The 18,353-nt window shown below is 51.9% G+C and overlaps 1 protein-coding gene and 1 long non-coding RNA gene across 7 annotated transcripts in view; one reads left to right on the forward strand and one right to left on the reverse strand.

The window, feature by feature from the left end:
* The window catches only part of LOC309341332, a 61,853-nt gene that overhangs the window by 28,696 nt on the left and 14,804 nt on the right, over window positions 1-18,353 (reverse strand). The window lies entirely within an intron of this gene.
* The window catches only part of LOC309341251 (hemoglobin subunit beta-like), a 117,023-nt gene that overhangs the window by 24,662 nt on the left and 74,008 nt on the right, over window positions 1-18,353 (forward strand). The window lies entirely within an intron of this gene.

Raw genomic sequence — 18,353 nt, forward strand, 5'->3', positions numbered from 1 at the left:
ACATCAAACAAACAGATCCAAAGTAAAACGCCAGGGGGGCAAGTTGCCTTTTGCGGGTCCCAGGGGAGATCAATGGGGGAAAGGGGCAGGTCTCCCCTAATATTCCGAGGGTATCGAAAGGGCATGAAAGGGCATGATCTGCGGCCGTCCGTTAATTTATTTTGGGGGGTTTGTGAGCCGGGATGGAAATCGCTGTCTCCCAGACGAAGCAGAGGCGAGGTTCTCCCCCCACCCCCCCGTCGCAGGCTTGGAAGCAGCCGCTCCCCCTGTGGCTTTTGTCCTTCTGGCTGCCAGCCAGGTGTCCTCGGGTGCAGAGCAAGCGCCTTCCTTGCACCCTCAGGCCATTCGCTGGCCCAGAAAGGTGCCTGGCTCCTCCAGCAAAGGATTACCGTAATTTTTTTTACACGCTTTCGTCCAATTTTATTCCACCTCCATAAACTTGGGGTTTTTGAAGAAATTCAAGCCTCCCTGGTTTGGCTTACAAACCATGGGCAGAAGATTCCTTTGATAAATAATGGCTGAACTTGTAATAAACTAATCATACCCACACAGGAAACATGGGAATTAGAAGGGACTCTCTCCAGCATCACACGGGCTAAGCCACCCACCCGAAACTCAAAACAATATTTTAGAATAAGACATTGCAAAGGAATGGCAAGTATACAGAGGACATTTAGCAAAACAATGATCTTAAACAATTATCTTTAATGAAACATTCCTAAGGGAGGTCAATAAAACACAGCAGAGCAGAAACCCTTGGAGTCGTGCACCGCTTGGAGACTGGGGTGGCACGTAACAATATTTTAGTTCCCTTTTAATTACGTTGCTTTGAATACCTACTTTAGGTTTTATTTTGCCTTGAACATGGCTGTTTGACCTCTGGCCGCAGTAACCAACAACTCAGCCTCACTAGTGTGGACTGTTAGAATTCCTGCTCCATGATTACAGTCATGGGATTTTTGTCTATCACATGACGGTGTATGTTTTGACTCCACAGAGTGGGAAGTGACGGAGACAGGATGTTTGTGATACTGTGTTCTTTGAAGTGGGACTATTGTTCTTTTTCTCTTTGCTGTCTGATGCTAGAGAGAGAGGGAGCCATGTTGCAGTGCTCCCTGTCTGTTTATATGTAAATAAAGTAGATTAGCCAAAATGCTGAGTTTCTGAGCTCTGTTACACAAGCTGCGAAGACTCTGCAAAGCCCTAAGTGTGCCGATTGTCAGTTGGCATCGGTCACTGTGATGTTTGGGCTGAAGAAAGCTTTTGAAGCTCTGGAACGATTGACCAGGAAGGAGGGAACATGCCAGTCGGGCATGTGTCTCTACCAGGGTCCTACTCGAGTGTAGAACAAGCTCCTTGTGGGAATGTTCAGGGGTGCAGGAGAGGATATATTGACTAATTATATCCTAATCCAACTTGTGCTAACAAGTTCCCAAAATATCAGCAGAGTTTATAGACATTTCCCTTTAAGTTCGCAACGGTAAAGCTTGCACAGGTTCGCTAGAACCTCTATAATAATTACTCTGGTAATTTCCCCTTTTGTTCCCTCTTAAAATACAAGACACGAGTCTTTATAAAAGTATAAAAGAGTTTACTCACGTTCTGTTCACAATATGATCCCAGAAGGCAGACAGCTTAAAAAAGGTAAAATACACTCTTAATCTATTTTATAGGAAGATAGTACTGTCCTCTCTTGGCTGAGAGCCAAGAGAGCATGTTGCTCCTTCAGAAGATGAAGATGAGAGAGGCAAGATAGTTCTTATCTCCTCTCTTGGCTGGGAGCCAAGAGGGCATCCTTAGATGTTTCCTCATCGAAGGAAGATGGCAGAGAGAGAGAGATGGCTGCCTGCCCTGTGCTTTTATCATTTACTTGCACAGGTGAAGCCACACCCAGCTCTGGTCACATGCGGAGGAAGTCCGTCCCCAGGAAGTTTACCTGCTTGCTAGACAGACATCCCTCCCCATGTTCTAACATGTACACTCTAGGAATGTTGTCATTGACTGCTCCTGTGTTTACATCCCACATCCCCCTTCTCAGGCAATACAACATACACAAAACATAAACAACTTTATTCAACCACCCAGAGTCCCAGCTTGACACGTAGATTCTGGAAACTCTCTCTTGGCAGGGGTTTCGTCAGGATGTCAGCAGTCATCTCTTGGGTGCTGCAGTAGGATAGTTCCACAAGTCCATCCTTGATCATCTGGCCTATGTAGTGGTATTTAACCCCAGTGTGTTTTGTTCTGGCCAGGAACTTCTCACTCTGCTGATATTTTGGGAACTTGTTAACACAAGTTGGATAAGGATATGATTAGTCAATATATCCTCTCCTACACCCCTGAACATTCCCACACTCCTGACAGAAGATGAAACACCTAGGGTTGTTGTTGTTGTTTTTTTGTATAAATATATAATATACACTCCCCCCTAACACTGCCAATCTTCTAGCACCACCCACCATTCACATTACACCAAATTTAATCCTCGATTTTGCATACAACCAGCTCATTAAGAAATATGCGCAATGAATTTCTTTTCTTTTCTGTCTGAAAGTCTCAGAATCCGTCAAGATGCTACACAATGTGGTCCCTCCTGTCCCTTTCGCTGCTCTTATTTCCACCTTCAGGCTGATGAAGTGAACATGCGTGAGGGCCGACCACAGTTGTTGATGTTTTCTTAGGTTTGAAGTTTGCTTGTTTTGGAATTTTACCAGAGAAAATAAACTCATGCAGGGGCCTGTCACTTGCGACTCTCCCTCTGCTTTTCCCTCCCCATGCTGTGAAACCTGAATGTAAGCTCCCTGGGGCAGAGTCCTGTCCTACACTCCAAGGTCCCTCAATTGTTAAACCCATAATAATAATTGTCAGGGGTTCAGAAGGAGAGACACAGGAGGGGGAGCAAATGGAGAGTGAGGAGGAGGAGTACGAGGGGGGAGCAGGCAGTGACAGTGGAAAGAGTTATTCCACAAGCCTCTCCAGCGAATCGGAGGACTCACAGAAGGGAGCGCCGATGGCCAGGGCGAGGGGGGTTCCAGGGGGGAAGCCCCAGGAGGAAGGGGCCAGCGGGGAGTCCCTGAGCAGCAGTTGGAAATCAGGACCAGCTTCCCCACCAGAGCGCAGTGGGGAGGGGGAGTCCCAGGAATCGGGACCAGTGCTCTCACCACCAGCGGGAGGAGAGGAGTCAGGTTTGGTCACGCCCACATCAGGAAGCGGGGAAACGGTCAGGAGGAAGGTTACCGGCTGGGCGCGCGCGCCAAGTTCAAATGTACAGGCGAGCGGCACAGCAGGGAGCCCGGGTAGGGAGCCAGGTCCTAAAGCCCGCCGGAAGGAAGGGGAGACCAAGGGGGGTCAGCGTCAGAGGAGTCCAGGAAGGAGGAGACCCCAGAGGGCAGAAGGACCCAGCGAAGGAAAGAACAGCGTAGGAGGTGGAGCCGGGCGAGGATCTTAAACTGGTGTGGGAGGAGCAGTGAGTCAGAGGGGACTTAGCCGGTCTAGCGTCGAGACGTGGGTCTGCGCGCCCAGAGCTTTGAAATGGAAACTAAACTTCAATAAAGACTTTGTATATTATATCCACCGGGCGTTGGTCCTCTGTGAGCTGGGATCTAGAGGCAGACCTGACAGTAAGTCCCCTCACCTTCTTTCACCAAGAACCTCGCAGCGAGGGGCGAAGATTGGTGCTTAACGAGCTCACAAAAGCAAGGCAAGATGACTACCGAACAGCAAATGGCAGCCCTGCAAAATGCAGTGACGCGACTCAACGAGGAGATACTCGCTTCTAGGAGGAGGGAAGACGAAGCAGCTGCTGCCTGCAAGGATCTACAAGCCAGGTTGGAAGCGCTTACAAAGCAGGGGCACCCCCCCAAAGCCAGAGGGGATTGGGCTGGGGAAGAGAGGGGGCAGCCTTGTGTCTCATTTCGATGGGAATTTGCAGCAGTACCCTAACTTCCGAGCAGACGTGCTGTTTGTGCTGCAATTGCTGGATAAAGACTTTAGAGATGAGCAGGAGAGGGTGGGATTTATATTATCTCATTTGCATGGAGAAGCTAAAGTGTGGCTGCGCAATCTGTGGAGAGATAAGGATCCGGCGCTCCGAAGTGCGGATGCCTTCATTAAAGCCATGGATTTGTGTTTTTTATCAACAATAGACATTGATATCGCCAGAAAACAGATACATGGGCTGAAACAAGGGAGAGCCACGGTGAGGGAGTATCATTCCCGCTTCTTTGGATTGGTGAATGCGCTGGGATGGGAAAAAGATTCAGCTGCAGTCAGAGACCTTTTCTGGGAAGGGCTGAATGGAGCTGTAAAAGACGAAATTGCAAGGGGGGAGAGACCCCAGACCACCAAAGACGTTGTGGAGAGGGCACTCACGATGGGGGTTAGGCTGGAAGGACGCCCTTGGGACAAGGAGGAAGGGCATTGGGGACGCACGCCAGCGAGAGGACCGCCCCCCTTTCCCAAGGAAGCGGCGCGCGCTCGATCCATGCCTCCGCTGGGAGAGGGAGAGGAGCCGATGGAGATAGGTGGTGCTAAGGCTCAGTCCCCAGCCGGAGCCCTAACGCCGGGAGCAGTCAAAATGAAGCCTCCTAGAGGGACCAGGAAGTGCTACATCTGCGACAGTGCTCAACACATGGCGAAAGAGTGTCCCCGGAGGATCCACAAGCACACTGCAGCCTCAGCAACAGTAACAGAATCAGTTCAGCAGACTGCACCACAGCAGGGAAACGGCACTGTCTGGCTGGAAGTGGAGCCACTGGGGCCCAGCCAGACGTATCAGTGAAGCAGTCCCCAGGCATCTTACAGCCCACAGACCCCCTCCCGCCCAAACCAGTGGTGCAGCTCACCGCATCCCTCCAGCTCCCAAATGGGCTCACCGTGGAAGTCCCCATTTCCATTGATTCTGGGAGCAATGCAGATTTTATAGGCATGGAGTTCATCCAGCAACATGGCATAGCCCTTCTGCCAGCGACGGTACCTCTGAACGTCGTCACGGTGGACGGCAGGGAGCTACTGGGAGGGCAAGTGCTACAGCAGACGCCGCCAATGGTGATGCGCATTGGTAATCACCGCGAAGTCATCAGCTTCAACGTCACCCGCTTGTCAGACACGCCCATAGTGTTGGGCATGAGTTGGCTGGATAGGCACAGCCCGGCATTAGCTTGGTACCAGCGTCAACTAACCTTCGGCTCCTCCTACTGCGCAGAACACTGCATCCTGGCTGACCTGGAAGATGAGGGGCAGGAGGATGGACCACAGCTGAACTTGGGCATCCTGCAAGCAGTACCTAACAAGTACAAAGAGTTTTTGGAGGTCTTCTGCGAGAAAGAAGCGGACAAGCTGCCTCCCCACAGACCCTACGACTGCAAGATTGACCTCCTGCCGGGGGCGACGCTCCCGACGGGGAAACTATATTCCATGTCGGAGGATGAATTGCAGGAGCTCAGGGAGTTCATAGATCACAACTTGAAGCGGGGATTCATCCGAGAGTCCAAGGCGGTGGGGGGCAGTCCCGTATTTTTTGTAAAGAAACGGGACACGCCCCAGAAGAGGCTGGTCGTGGACTTTCGCGTCTTAAACCAGAAGACCAAGCCCTCAGCCTTCCCTATGCCCAAGATCAATGACCTGCTGGCGACGGTGAGGAAGGGTCGCATCTTTACCAAGTTGGATCTGCGGGGAGCGTACAATCTCATTCGCGTGCGCGAAGGTGACGAGTGGAAAACGGCCATGTTTACGCCGCTGGGCACCTATGAGTATAGAGTTATGCCTTTTGGATTACAAAATGGCTCCCACTGCTTTCAAGCATTCATGCATCATGTCTTGGCGGGTCTTCTCTACAAGAAGTGCGTCTGCTTCCTGGACGACATCCTCATCTTCTCGGAGTCGCCGGAGGCTCACGAGAGGGATGTCAGGGAGGTCCTGCAACGGCTGCGGGAGCACAGGCTTTATGCCAAGCTGGAGAAGTGCCAGTTCGACAAGACGGAGGTGGACTTCCTGGGCTACAAACTGTCCGACAAGGGACTCGCCATGGACAGTACCAAGGTACGTGCAGTGCTGGACTGGAAGAGCCCACGCAATCGGAAGGAAGTCCAGAGGTTTGTCGGCTTTGCCAACTTTTATCGCAAGTTCATCAAAGGTTTCGCCATGCAGACAGCGGCCATCACTGACACCCTCAGTTCCAAGAAGAAGAAATTCATCTGGACGGAGCAGGCAGAGCAGTCCTTTCAAAAGCTCAAGAATCTCTTCGCGTCCGAAGAACAACTGCTACACGTGAACCCCAGCAGGCCCATGAGGGTGGAGACGGACGCCTCAGACAGGGCCGTCGGGGCCGTCCTGTTGCAGCAAGACCACCAGGGGGACTGGAGGCCGTGCGCTTTCTACTCCAGAAAACTCAGCAAGTTGGAGCAGAACTACACCATCTGGGACAGGGAGTTGCTGGCCATACATGCAGCCTTCAAGGCGTGGCGGCACTTCCTCGTCGGAGCCAAACACACAGTGCAGGTCCGTACAGACCATAAAAACTTGGAGTACTGGCGCACGGCGAGGTTCCTGAACCAGAGACACATCCGCTGGGCGGAGTTCTTTGCAGATTTCGACTTCAGAATAGAATACATCCCTGGAAACAACAACATCATGGCGGACGCGCTGTCCAGGAAACCGCAGTATCTCGAGGAAGAGGCACCGGCGGCGGCCAAGCACATGTTCGCACCGAAGGCGTGGGCATGCGCGTCAGCCACGGTGGACCTGGACGCAGTGCGGCGCGCGCTGCAGACGGACTCCTTCGCGCGAGCCAAGATGGAGGAGGTCCGTAGCGGCACGGCGAGGGACGGCGACTTCCAAATACGCGACGGCCTGCTCATCCGCAAAGGAGCCCTCTATGTACCGGGAGACAACCTCCGAGCGAAAGTCCTACAACAGATGCACGACGCGCCCAGCGCAGGACACTTCGGCAAGGAGAAGACGGTGGACTTAGTAGCCAGAGACTTTTGGTGGCCCAAGATGAGAGGGGATGTCGCGGAATACGTCAATAGGTGCGACACCTGCCAAAGGGCCAAGCCAGTACACCAGCCGCCGGCAGGCCTGTTGGAACCGCTACAGACACCATTCGAACCATGGGAGAGGGTGGCCCTGGACTTTGTCACAGATCTGCCCAGCTCGAGGGGCAAGACGGCAGTACTTGTGGTAGTAGACTTGTTCACCAAGATGGCCCACTTCATTCCTTGCGCGAAGGTGGCTACAGCCGAGCAGACCGCCAAGCTGTTTATAGACCACGTGTTCAAGGTGCACGGCCTGCCACGGTCCATCCTGTCCGACAGGGGGCGCCAGTTCATATCCAACTTCTGGCAAAAGCTGATGGGTTTCCTGAACGTCAAGGTCAGCCTGGCGTCGGCGCGACACCCGCAGACCAACGGGCAGGCGGAGAGAGTCAACGCCATTATGCAGCAGTACCTGAGATGCTACGCAAACCAGCAGCCCTCGACCTGGGTGGACTATCAACCGTTGGCCGAGTTTGCCTACAACAACACGAAGCACGCGTCCACGGGGGTGACGCCGTTTTTCGCCAACAATGGGCGGCATCCCAGAACCTTCCCGGGTTTGGAGAAAGTGAAGGCAGGGGAGCCGCAGGGAGCAGAGGCCGTGGCAGCGGAGTTGCAGGAGATCCACGAGCAGCTCAGGAGGCAGTTAGAGGTGGCGAAACAGGCTTACAAAGTGCAGGCAGACCGACACAGGAGAGTGGGGGAAGACATCAGGGTAGGAGACTGGGTGTGGTTAGCAGCCCAGGCAGTTCCAGCCAGATCGCTGGCCAAGAAGAAGCTAGGGCACAAGCAGCTAGGGCCGTACCAAGTAGAGGCGCAGATCAACCCAGTGGCCTTCCGGTTGACACTCCCGGAGGGGTCCAGAATGCACCCGGTCTTTCATAGATCAGTGCTCACACCCTACAGAGAGCCCCACAGGTTTCAGGCACCAGGGACGGCGCCAGACCAGCTCAGGGAAGCGCCCAAAAAGGGGGGGTCGCCGAGAGGGGAGCCACTCAATGAAGCCACAGAGATTTTAGACTCAAGGTGGGGGGAGGACGGGATCGAATATCTTCTCGCCACAGAGGACACCCCGACCAGCGCCAACAGGTGGGTGCAGGATTACGCATTGGAGGAGCAGTGGCTCAAGGAAGAATTCCATACACTTTTCCCGCACAAGCCCATGCCGGCGGGCCTTTTTGACGACTGTCTGTTCACACCCACACACTCAGCCAGCACTTTCCGGGGTTTCTCTTCAGCTGAGGAATCGACTCCGGGAGGCAGTTCCCCAGAAGGATCACTCTCAGGGTTTGGCACGGGGGGATCTTATTGGTGGGAGGACCAACCCGAAGTGGGCTGGCGCAGAGACATGCCGAAGGGACCCTGGGAAGTGGAGTCACCTCAGGCGACAGGGGGAGAGGGGGTCTTGGGTGATTTGGGGGCGGCTTCAGATTTCGAACACACCGCCCAGGAGATGGAAGCGGAGGAAATCGCCGTCGACGAGCCCATGGAGGACTTCCCGGACTTATCACGCTGGATGCACGCCTCGGGGGACGAACTGTATCCTGAAATTACCCCCACAACACGGGAGCACCCGGAACCCGCACCTGAAGAGGGGAAGGGGGGAAGGGGGGCTTCGAGGGGGGGATGGATGTCAGGGGTTCAGAAGGAGAGACACAGGAGGGAGAGCAAATGGAGAGTGAGGAGGAGGAGTACGAGGGGGGAGCAGGCAGTGACAGTGGAAAGAGTTATTCCACAAGCCTCTCCAGCGAATCGGAGGACTCACAGAAGGGAGCGCCGATGGCCAGGGCGAGGGGGGTTCCAGGGGGGAAGCCCCAGGAGGAAGGGGCCAGCGGGGAGTCCCTGAGCAGCAGTTGGAAATCAGGACCAGCTTCCCCACCAGAGCGCAGTGGGGAGGGGGAGTCCCAGGAATCGGGACCAGTGCTCTCACCACCAGCGGGAGGAGAGGAGTCAGGTTTGGTCACGCCCACATCAGGAAGCGGGGAAACGGTCAGGAGGAAGGTTACCGGCTGGGCGCGCGTGCCAAGTTCAAATGTACAGGCGAGCGGCACAGCAGGGAGCCCGGGTAGGGAGCCAGGTCCTAAAGCCCGCCGGAAGGAAGGGGAAGACCAAGGGGGGTCAGCGTCAGAGGAGTCCAGGAAGGAGGAGACCCCAGAGGGCAGAAGGACCCAGCGAAGGAAAGAACAGCGTAGGAGGTGGAGCCGGGCGAGGATCTTAAACTGGTGTGGGAGGAGCAGTGAGTCAGAGGGGACTTAGCCGGTCTAGCGTCGAGACGTGGGTCTGCGCGCCCAGAGCTTTGAAATGGAAACTAAACTTCAATAAAGACTTTGTATATTATATCCACCGGGCGTTGGTCCTCTGTGAGCTGGGATCTAGAGGCAGACCTGACAATAATAATAATAATAATAATAATAATAATAATCTGAAAGTGCACTTAATTATCCTTGATGGGCTCAATTATCCTCAAGAGACAAGCGATTGAAACTCTGTTCGCAATGCTTTCTTAGGCCCTGCTTCCTCCCCGACAACATCCACGCCTTCCTCCCTTACCTGGCCTTGGACACGGCTGTCCGACCTCCGGCCCCCATAACCAGCAACTCAGCACCACTAGCACGGTCTGCAGAGGGTGAACATGAAACCCCTAGAGGTGTTTTGTATAAATATATAATATACATCCCCTCCTGTAACACTGCCAATCTTCTAGCGCCACCCACCCTTCACATTTCTCCAAATTTAATCCTCAGTTTTACATACAACCAGCTCATTAAGAAATATGCACAATCCATTTCTCTTCTTTTGCGTCTCAGAAGCCGTCAAGATGCTACACAATGTGGTCCGTCCGGTCCCTTTCGCTGTTGTGATCTCCACAAAATCCTGGTCTCCTCTCCTTCCTCCCCCGTAAACTCATAAATCTTCCTGCTTAGCAGACAGTCGATCCAGTTGTCACCCCTCTTTTCTTCTTTCCTGCTTTTATTTCGCAGGAGGAAGTCCTAAGGGGGAGTCAAAATCCCTCAAAAGTCCCTCAAGGTTGTTGCTCTCCATCTTCTTTCAGGCAAAGTCCTTACTTCTAAAATTAATCCATTGCAAAGAGGCAAATTTAAAGTCCGCTCCTCTGGAAATCTTTGCATTCCTTGCTTCAGGGGAAGGGAAATGACGCAGATTCCGAAAAAGCCCCATAACTTAAAACATTCACTCCCCCCCTTGCCCCGTTCAAGCAAAGCAGAAATCAGTGTCTTTCCAAAGAGATTCTTTTCTCCTGCAGCAGAAATCAGGCTCTTCGCTTGCCTTTGTGTCCCAATTCAAAGCTGTCCCCCGCCCTCCCCACGGGACTTGGCCAGGGCTGTTCGGGGACAGTCTGAAATCCTTTGCTGAAGGAGCCAGGCACCTTTCTGGGCCAGCGTATGGCCGGAGGGCGCAAGGAAGGCGCTTGCTCTGCGCCCGAGGACACCTGGCTGGCAGTCAGAAGGACAAAAGCCACAGGGGGAGTGGCTGCTTCCAAGCCTGGGACGGGGGGAGAATCTCGCCTCTGCTTCGTCTGGGAGACAGGGATGTCCATCCCGGCTCACAAACCCCCCAAAATAAATTACCGGGCGAGCGCGGGTCGTGTCCTTTCGATACCCTTGGAAGGTTAGGGGAGAACTGCCCCATACCCCCCATAGACCTCCGCCTGGGACCCCCAAAGGGCGACTTGCTGGGTTCGCTACCCCCCACCCTCTGGCGTTTTATTTTGCATCGCTTTGTTTGACATTCCAATGAAGGTGGTAAACTCCTTTGATGTTATTATGGGTGTGAAATATGTTGGCGGGGGTCTTTATTTGTTTGTATTTGTTTGTATTTGTTTCTATTTGATTACGTGTTTTGTGTTGGGGGTCTCCCTGGGTGGCCATGTTGGTACCCCCACCCCTTATTCTGGGGGATGGAATCCAGAGCAGGGGAAGGGTCCTCAACACCCTCTGAGTCTTTCACCCCCAATTTCTCCAGAGTAGGAAGAACAGAGAGGGCAACTGGCCAGAACTGGGTGGGGAGATGACGGGGGGGGGCAATTGGGGCATGGGGGGTCAGTCTGGCAGGAGCATTGAGGATGAAGGATTTGGGGAAACAGCGGGGGTCCCTGGTTCGGAAAAGCACTCCAGCTTCAGGGAGAGGGGCAAAGTGCCACAGAGTCTTGAACCCCCCCCAGTGGTGCTCAGTGGTTCCTCTTGAGTGACAGAGAAGCCCCCCCTTTCCCAGCCCCCCAACTAACAGGAGGTGTTTCTACCCCCCACCCCCAGGCCAGTCCCCTCCCACTGTCCCAGAGAAGGAGACACAGGAAACCAGGTCAGATTGCAGAGGGAGGATTTATTAGAGGGTCAAACGTCACATGGCGGCTGGAAGGGGAGACTATCAGGAGGCGGCCGCTTCTCCCTGGGGGTGTCTCAGTGGGACCGGCAGGCCAGCGCATGAGCCACCACCGCGACCAGCTTGTGGAAGGCATGGTGGCAATTTCTGTCCAAGGGGGGGGGGGCTAGCAGGAGGGTGCTGAGGACCTCGCCCAGGAGCTGGAAGAGAAAAGAGAGGGTGACTCCTTCTGCCAGGGGGCGCATGTGTGGGACACCCTCATCCCACAACAGATCCCACAACAGATTCAACAGATTGAGACTGAATCCTGACAAGACAGAAGCACTGTTTAGGGTGGACTGGGGGCAAGCGGGTGTGTGTGGGGGACTCCCTGCTCCTGTGCCCCTGAAGGACCAGGTGCGCAGCCTGGGAGTCATTCTGGACTCACAGCTTTCAATGGAGGCACAGGTCATTTCTGTTTCCAGGGCAGCTGTCTCCCAGCTCCATCTGGTCGACAGGATGAGACCCTACCTGCCTGCGGACTGTCTTGCCAGGGTGGTGCATGCTCTGGTTATCTCCCGCTTGGACTACTGCAATGCCCCCCATGTGGGGCTACCTTTGAAGGCAACCCTTTTGGCGGTTCCCTCACTGTGAGAGGTGAGGTTACAGGGAAGCAGGCAGAGGGCCTTCTCGGTTGTGGCACCCGCCCTGTGGAACGCCCTCCCACCAGATGTCAAGGAAATAAACAACTAACGGAAATCTGAATGCAACCCTGTAACAGGAAATGTCTAAAGTCTTACAATGTTTAATGTCCTATAAGCCACCCAGAGTGACACACACACACACACACACACACACACACACACACACACTGCACTCCCCAGTGTCCCCCTCCCAGGCAGCTCTTTGGGGCAGGGGAGCAGCCTCACTTTTCTTGACTTTAAGAAAGCCGACTTCATAAAACTTAGGGAAGTGCTGGGTGAGATCCCATGGACAGTAATACTAAAAGGAAAGGGAGTTCATGATGGCTGGGAGTTTGTTAAGAGGGAGATAGTAAAAGCACAACTTCAGGCAATACCAATGAGACGGAAACATGGAAGGTGCCTAAAGAAGCCAGCGTGGCTATCTAAAGAACTTTTAACTGTGTTAAGATTAAAAAAGGATGCGTACAAAAAATGGAAAAGGGGGGAAACCACCAAAGAGGAATTCAAACAAATAGCCAGCACGTGTAGACACAAAGTCAGAAAAGCTAAAGCACAGAATGAACTCAGGCTTGCTAGAGAGGTTATAAACAACAAAAATGGCTTTTATGGGAATGTTCGTAGCAAAAGGAAGAACAAAGAAACCGTGGGGTCACTCAGAGGAGAAGGCGGTGAAATGCAAACAGGGGATACAGAAAGGGCTGAACTCCTCAATGCCTTCTTTGCCTCAGTCTTCTCCGATAAAGAAAACAATGCCCGACCTGAAGAATTTGGAGCAAATGATTCAGCAGAGGAAACACAGCCCAGAATGACTAAGGAGATAGTACAAGAATACTTGGCTAGTTTAGATGTATTCAAGTCTCCAGGGCCAGATGAACTGCATCCAAGAGTATTAAAAGAACTGGCAGATGTGATCTCAGAACCACTGGCAGTCATCTTTGAGAATTCCTGGAGAACAGGCGAAGTCCCGGCAGACTGGAGGAGGGCAAATGTTGTCCCTATTTTCAAAAAGGGGAAAAGAGAGGACCCAAATAATTACCGCCCAGTCAGTCTGACATCAATACCAGGGAAGATTCTGGAGCAGATCATTAAGCAAACAGTCTGTGAGCACCTAGAAAGGAATACTGTGATCACCAAAAGTCAGCATGGATTTCTGAAAAATAAGTCATGTCAGACTAACCTGATTTCGTTTTTTGACAGAATTACAAGCCTGGTAGATGAAGGGAATACAGTGGATGTAGCCTACCTTGATTTCAGCAAGGCATTTGACAAGGTGCCCCATGATATTCTTGTAAAGAAGCTGGTAAAATGCAGACTTGACTATGCTACCACTCAGTGGATTTGTAACTGGCTGACTGACCGAACCCAAAGGGTGCTCATCAATGGTTCCTCTTCATCCTGGAGAAGAGTGACTAGTGGGGTGCCACAGGGTTCTGTCTTGGGCCCGGTCTTATTCAACATCTTTATCAGAGAGTTGGATGATGGACTCAAGGGCATCCTGATCAAATTTGCAGATGACACCAAACTGGGAGGGGTGGCTAACACCCCAGAGGACAGGATCACACTTCAAAATGACCTTGACAGATTAGAGAACTGGGCCAAAACAAACAAGATGAATTTTAACAGGGAGAAATGTAAAGTATTGCACTTGGGCAAAAAATATGAGAGGCACAAATACAAGATGGGTGACACCTGGCTTGAGAGCAGTACATGTGAAAAGGATCTAGGAGTCTTGGTTGACCACAAACTTGACATGAGCCAACAGTGTGATGCAGCAGTTAAAAATGCCAATGCAATTCTGGGCTGCATCAATAGGAGTATAGCATCTAGATCAAGGGAAGTAATAGTGCCACTGTATTCTGCTCTGGTCAGACCTCACCTGGAGTACTGTGTCCAGTTCTGGGCACCACAGTTCAAGAAGGACACTGACAAACTGGAACGTGTCCAGAGGAGGGCAACCAAAATGGTCAAAGGCCTGGAAACGATGCCTTATGAGAAACGGCTAAGGGAGCTGGGCATGTTTAGCCTGGAGAAGAGGAGGTTAAGGGGTGATATGATAGCCATGTTCAAATATATAAAAGGATGTCACATAGAGGAGGGAGAAAGGTTGTTTTCTGCTGCTCCAGAGAAGCGGACACGGAGCAATGGTTCCAAACTACAAGAAAGAAGATTCCACCTAAACATTAGGAAGAACTTCCTGACAGTAAGAGGGGTTGGACTCGATGGCCCTTGTGGTCTCTTCCAACTCTATGATTCTATGATTCTATGACTCACCCTGAAGTTGAGGGGGCCCATGTGGAGACTATCGCAGAGGAGTTCACACATCTTGGAAAAAGCCTCCTTGCCCTAGCGCAAGGAGGGCTGGAGAGGGTTCCCTATTCCATCGAAGTACCTCTTGGTCGAGGGGTAGACCACCAGCAGGCTGCAGAGAAGGAACAAAGGTAGGAAGGAAGGAGAAAGGGAAAGGCATGGATGGTTATTATCCAGGTGGAAAGAGGAGCACCTGCCCAAGCTGCTTAGAGAGGCGTCCACCCCTGGCCTTACCAGACAAGGGCTTTCTCACTAAAGGCGGCCGCATCGATATCGATGATGATCTGCTTCTCGGTCATGATGGCTGGCTGTGGGCTGTGAGCTTCTCTCGGCTGCTGGAGAAAACCTTCTGGGCTGAGCTGGAGCTTCTTCCAGGGCTGGAGGCTTTTATACCCTGCGCCAAAGCTCCTCCTCTAGGATTTAAGCAAGCTTCCTTGTTTCTGATTTGACCAAATAATGTCCTGCTTTTCCTTAGGACATCCCTATTTCATCTGAGAAAGCCTGAAGGGTATGGAGTAATTGTGAGAATATAGTTCCATTCCACCTTAAAAGGGTCAGGCATTACTGTTGTGTATCACATGCCTGTTTACGTCCAGCACATTCTGCTGGGAACCTCTGTTGTATGTTGCTTTTGTGTTCCTGCTGTTTTGCCAGAGACGAAGGGATGCAGACATGTTTTCCTGTGTTCCTGAACAATGCTGAATAAATGCTGTAAATAATGCTTACATCTGCCTCTGTCCGCCTCATCTGCTGTGTGATGATTTACACACTCTGCTGACAGAGCGGGCACGGGTCTCTAAGCGTATCTGAGGCTCGTGTCGCTGGCTGACTGATGCTGCTCCACAGGAGACCAGTGATCATCCAGAGTAAGCTGGTGGCCTGCCTGATGCCGTCGTTTCCCTGGCAGTATCCCAACAGTGATGCCGCTCCAGAGCCAAGGAGACAAGCAACTATACAACTTTTAAAAGACACTTGAAGGCAGCCCTGGATAGGGAAGTCCCAAAGGAGGGTCTCCACCCCCATCGCTCAGCCCAGACACTGAGGTCCTCCTCCTCCGGTGATTCAGCTAAAGGGTACCAGGCAAAGGGCCTTCTTGGCAGTGGCTCCCTCCCTGTGGAAAGACGTCAGATGTCAACCTGGGTGGCCTGAAAGACGGACTAGGCAGATTCATGGAGGAGAAGCTCTAATGGCTCCTAGTCCAGCTGGCTCTGCTCTCCCTCCACCATCAGAGGCAGCGATGCTGCTGAATCCCATGTGTGTATTTGCCCAGACTGATTCAGGGGACATTTCAAGGGGCGCAGAATCATCTTTCTCCTGAGAAACGCCTGCCTGGGACCTCAACTTTTCTGGCTCTACGACTTTGGTTACATTAGAAGTCCTCAGAGCTTTCCTCACTCCTGCCGCCTTTTGTACACCTCTTCTGCTTGAAAGCCCATATTGTGAGCAAAGCTCTTGCTCAGAGATGGGAAACCTGAGGTCTTCCGGATGTGGTCTGACTCTGCTTCCCATTGGCAGGCAGTGGGCTCCCAATCCCTGCCCTTGTTGAACCTCCCTGTCTTCCTACCCCTGCCGCTTCCAACTCTCCCTCTGCTGTTCTCTCCCCACGCTGTCAAACCTGAATGTGAGCTCCCTGGGCGAGAGTCCTGTCCTACATTCCAATTGATACATGGTGAAGTAATAATAATCATCTGTAAGTGCACTTAATTATCCTCAGTGGGCTCAATTATCCTCAAGAAATACGTAATTGCAACTCTGTTTGCAATGCTTTCTTGGGCCCTGGTACAGATCAGGGCATGTGGCCAGGATTGCCCAGGGCCACCCCTGTCATTGGGAGTGAGGTGTCTGCTCCAGGGGCAGATGCTGGGCTGGAGGACACAGTGGTGAGGCATCGTAGGACAAACACAGCCTGCCACCCCCAAGCTGGCTTGCTGCCTTCAGGTGCAGGAGAGAACATTGTCCCATCTCCAGCACTGAAGACAAAGATTCAGCTTCCAGCTGAATCATGGGAGCTGCAATTTGTTAAGTATTGTGGCTCTTTGAGGGGGTAAACTACACTTCCCAGAAGTCTTTGGGGAAAATCATGTGCTTTCACTGTATGTTGAGTACAGAGCCTTAGAAGATTTGGGTTTCCTCATCCTTGCTGAGGGTTGGGACAAAACCCATCACCCTCATGCCCTGGCTGACCACCATCAGTGACAGAGCACTGGGCTAAATGGAGCTTGGTCCAATCTGACAGGGCCATTTCAAATTTCCCAGGAACTTGCCCTAAAGCCCTGCCAGAGGTATCTATTTCTCTGTGATGGGAGTTACCTGTGAGTAAAAAGGTAAAGGTAAAGAGACTCCTGACCATTAGGTCCAGTCGTGGCCGACTCTGGGGTTGTGGCGCTCATCTCGCTTTATTGGCCGAGGCAGCCGACATACAGCTTCCGGGTCATGTGGCCAGCATGACTAAGCCACTTCTGGTGAACCAGAGCAGCCCACGGAAACGCCATTTACATTCCCGCCGGAGCGGCACTTATTTATCTACTTGCACTCTCGCGCGCTTTCGAACTGCTAGGTTGGCAGGAGCAGGGACCGAGCAACAGGAGCTCACCCCGTCGCGGGGATTTGAACCGCCTACCTTCTGATTGGCAAGTCCTAGGCTCTGCGGTTTAACCCACAGCGCCACCCACATCCCAATATCTGTGAGTAAGACCCATCAAATTCAAGAAGACACCCGTCTAGCTAGACATGCCGTGAACTGCACTGTTACTTGTTGCCCTTAAATCCCATTTATATTGGCCATGATTAACTTGGTTTTGATGAGTTCTAAGCTCAACAAACTTAGTTTGCATTCCACTGTATGTTCTTATCTGTCAAATGGGAATAATAGGGACTTCCTTTGAAGGACTGTGCTAGATTATTCATTGCTAACCATCAGGCAGCATTTCTTGGCTTCTCAGAGGTGCCTAATACATTTCCCCGTTATGCTCCTGATGAGCTTTGCAAGTTGCAGCGCCATTAAGAAAGGCCATGCTAGTCCGCCATGACAAGTGCTGCAAGAGAAAGCAGCGATGGAAGGGGGTGTCCTTTGCGGAGTCTAAAGGATTCACCCAGCACACGCTTGAGCTCATGGGGAAAGAACACATAGACACCCCAGACCGTGGCTGAATTCATTTTCTTTTTTTTATAATAATATTTATTAAAGTTTCAAAAGAATTACAAAAATGAAAAACCGTGGCTGAATTCATTCCCCACCACACAAAGGACAGGCTGTCCCCCAGACGGCACCCAGCGGACAACTGAGCAGATCTCCCACTGAAGATTCATCCTTGCTACCAACCATGGGGTGTGTAGTCGTGTTAAAGTGTCAGGGGTCTCTTAACAGAAATCTAAACTCAAGAAACCTACTGTACCTGAGGTTATTTAGTGCAAGGAGCAGAAGTGATTTGCAGGTGATTTAAGTTTCTGGTGTTGATGCAATCGTAATTCCTTGGCAAAAGCAAATCAAAACATTAGTTAGTGGAGTACCTGATGCATTGCAAGGCAGAAAAGACCCTCAACGTTGATATGAAAAGCACTTGAGTTGGGTTTCTATGTCCTGTGGCTGCCTGGTTATTTGACTGACCATTTCCCAGATGCAGGGCTGGGGAAAGTTTTGAACAAAACCAAACCTGAAGCACTTTCCAGTGAGAAAACAGCTCCAAAGGTCTTGCGCATGATCAGGGCCTGAAAGCTGCCCGTCCATCAACTGCCTTGCTCTCCTGGCAGAGGGAATTGCTAGCCTGATGGACGGCCCTCTTATCATCAGAGAAATGGTGGAGGGTATGTTACAGATAGGTAGCCGTGTTGGTCTGCCATAGTCAAAACAAAATAAAAAAATTCCTTCCAGTAGCACCTTAAAACCAACTAAGTTAGTTCTAGGTATGAGCTTTCGTGTGCATGCACACTTCTTCAGATACACAGATATGCTGGAGGGTATGTGATCCTGGCTGCTGAAGATTGCTGGAAG

This window comes from Podarcis erhardii, assembly GCF_964252035.2.
Source record: "Podarcis erhardii genome assembly, chromosome: 4".
Lineage (NCBI taxonomy): Eukaryota > Metazoa > Chordata > Lepidosauria > Squamata > Lacertidae > Podarcis > Podarcis erhardii.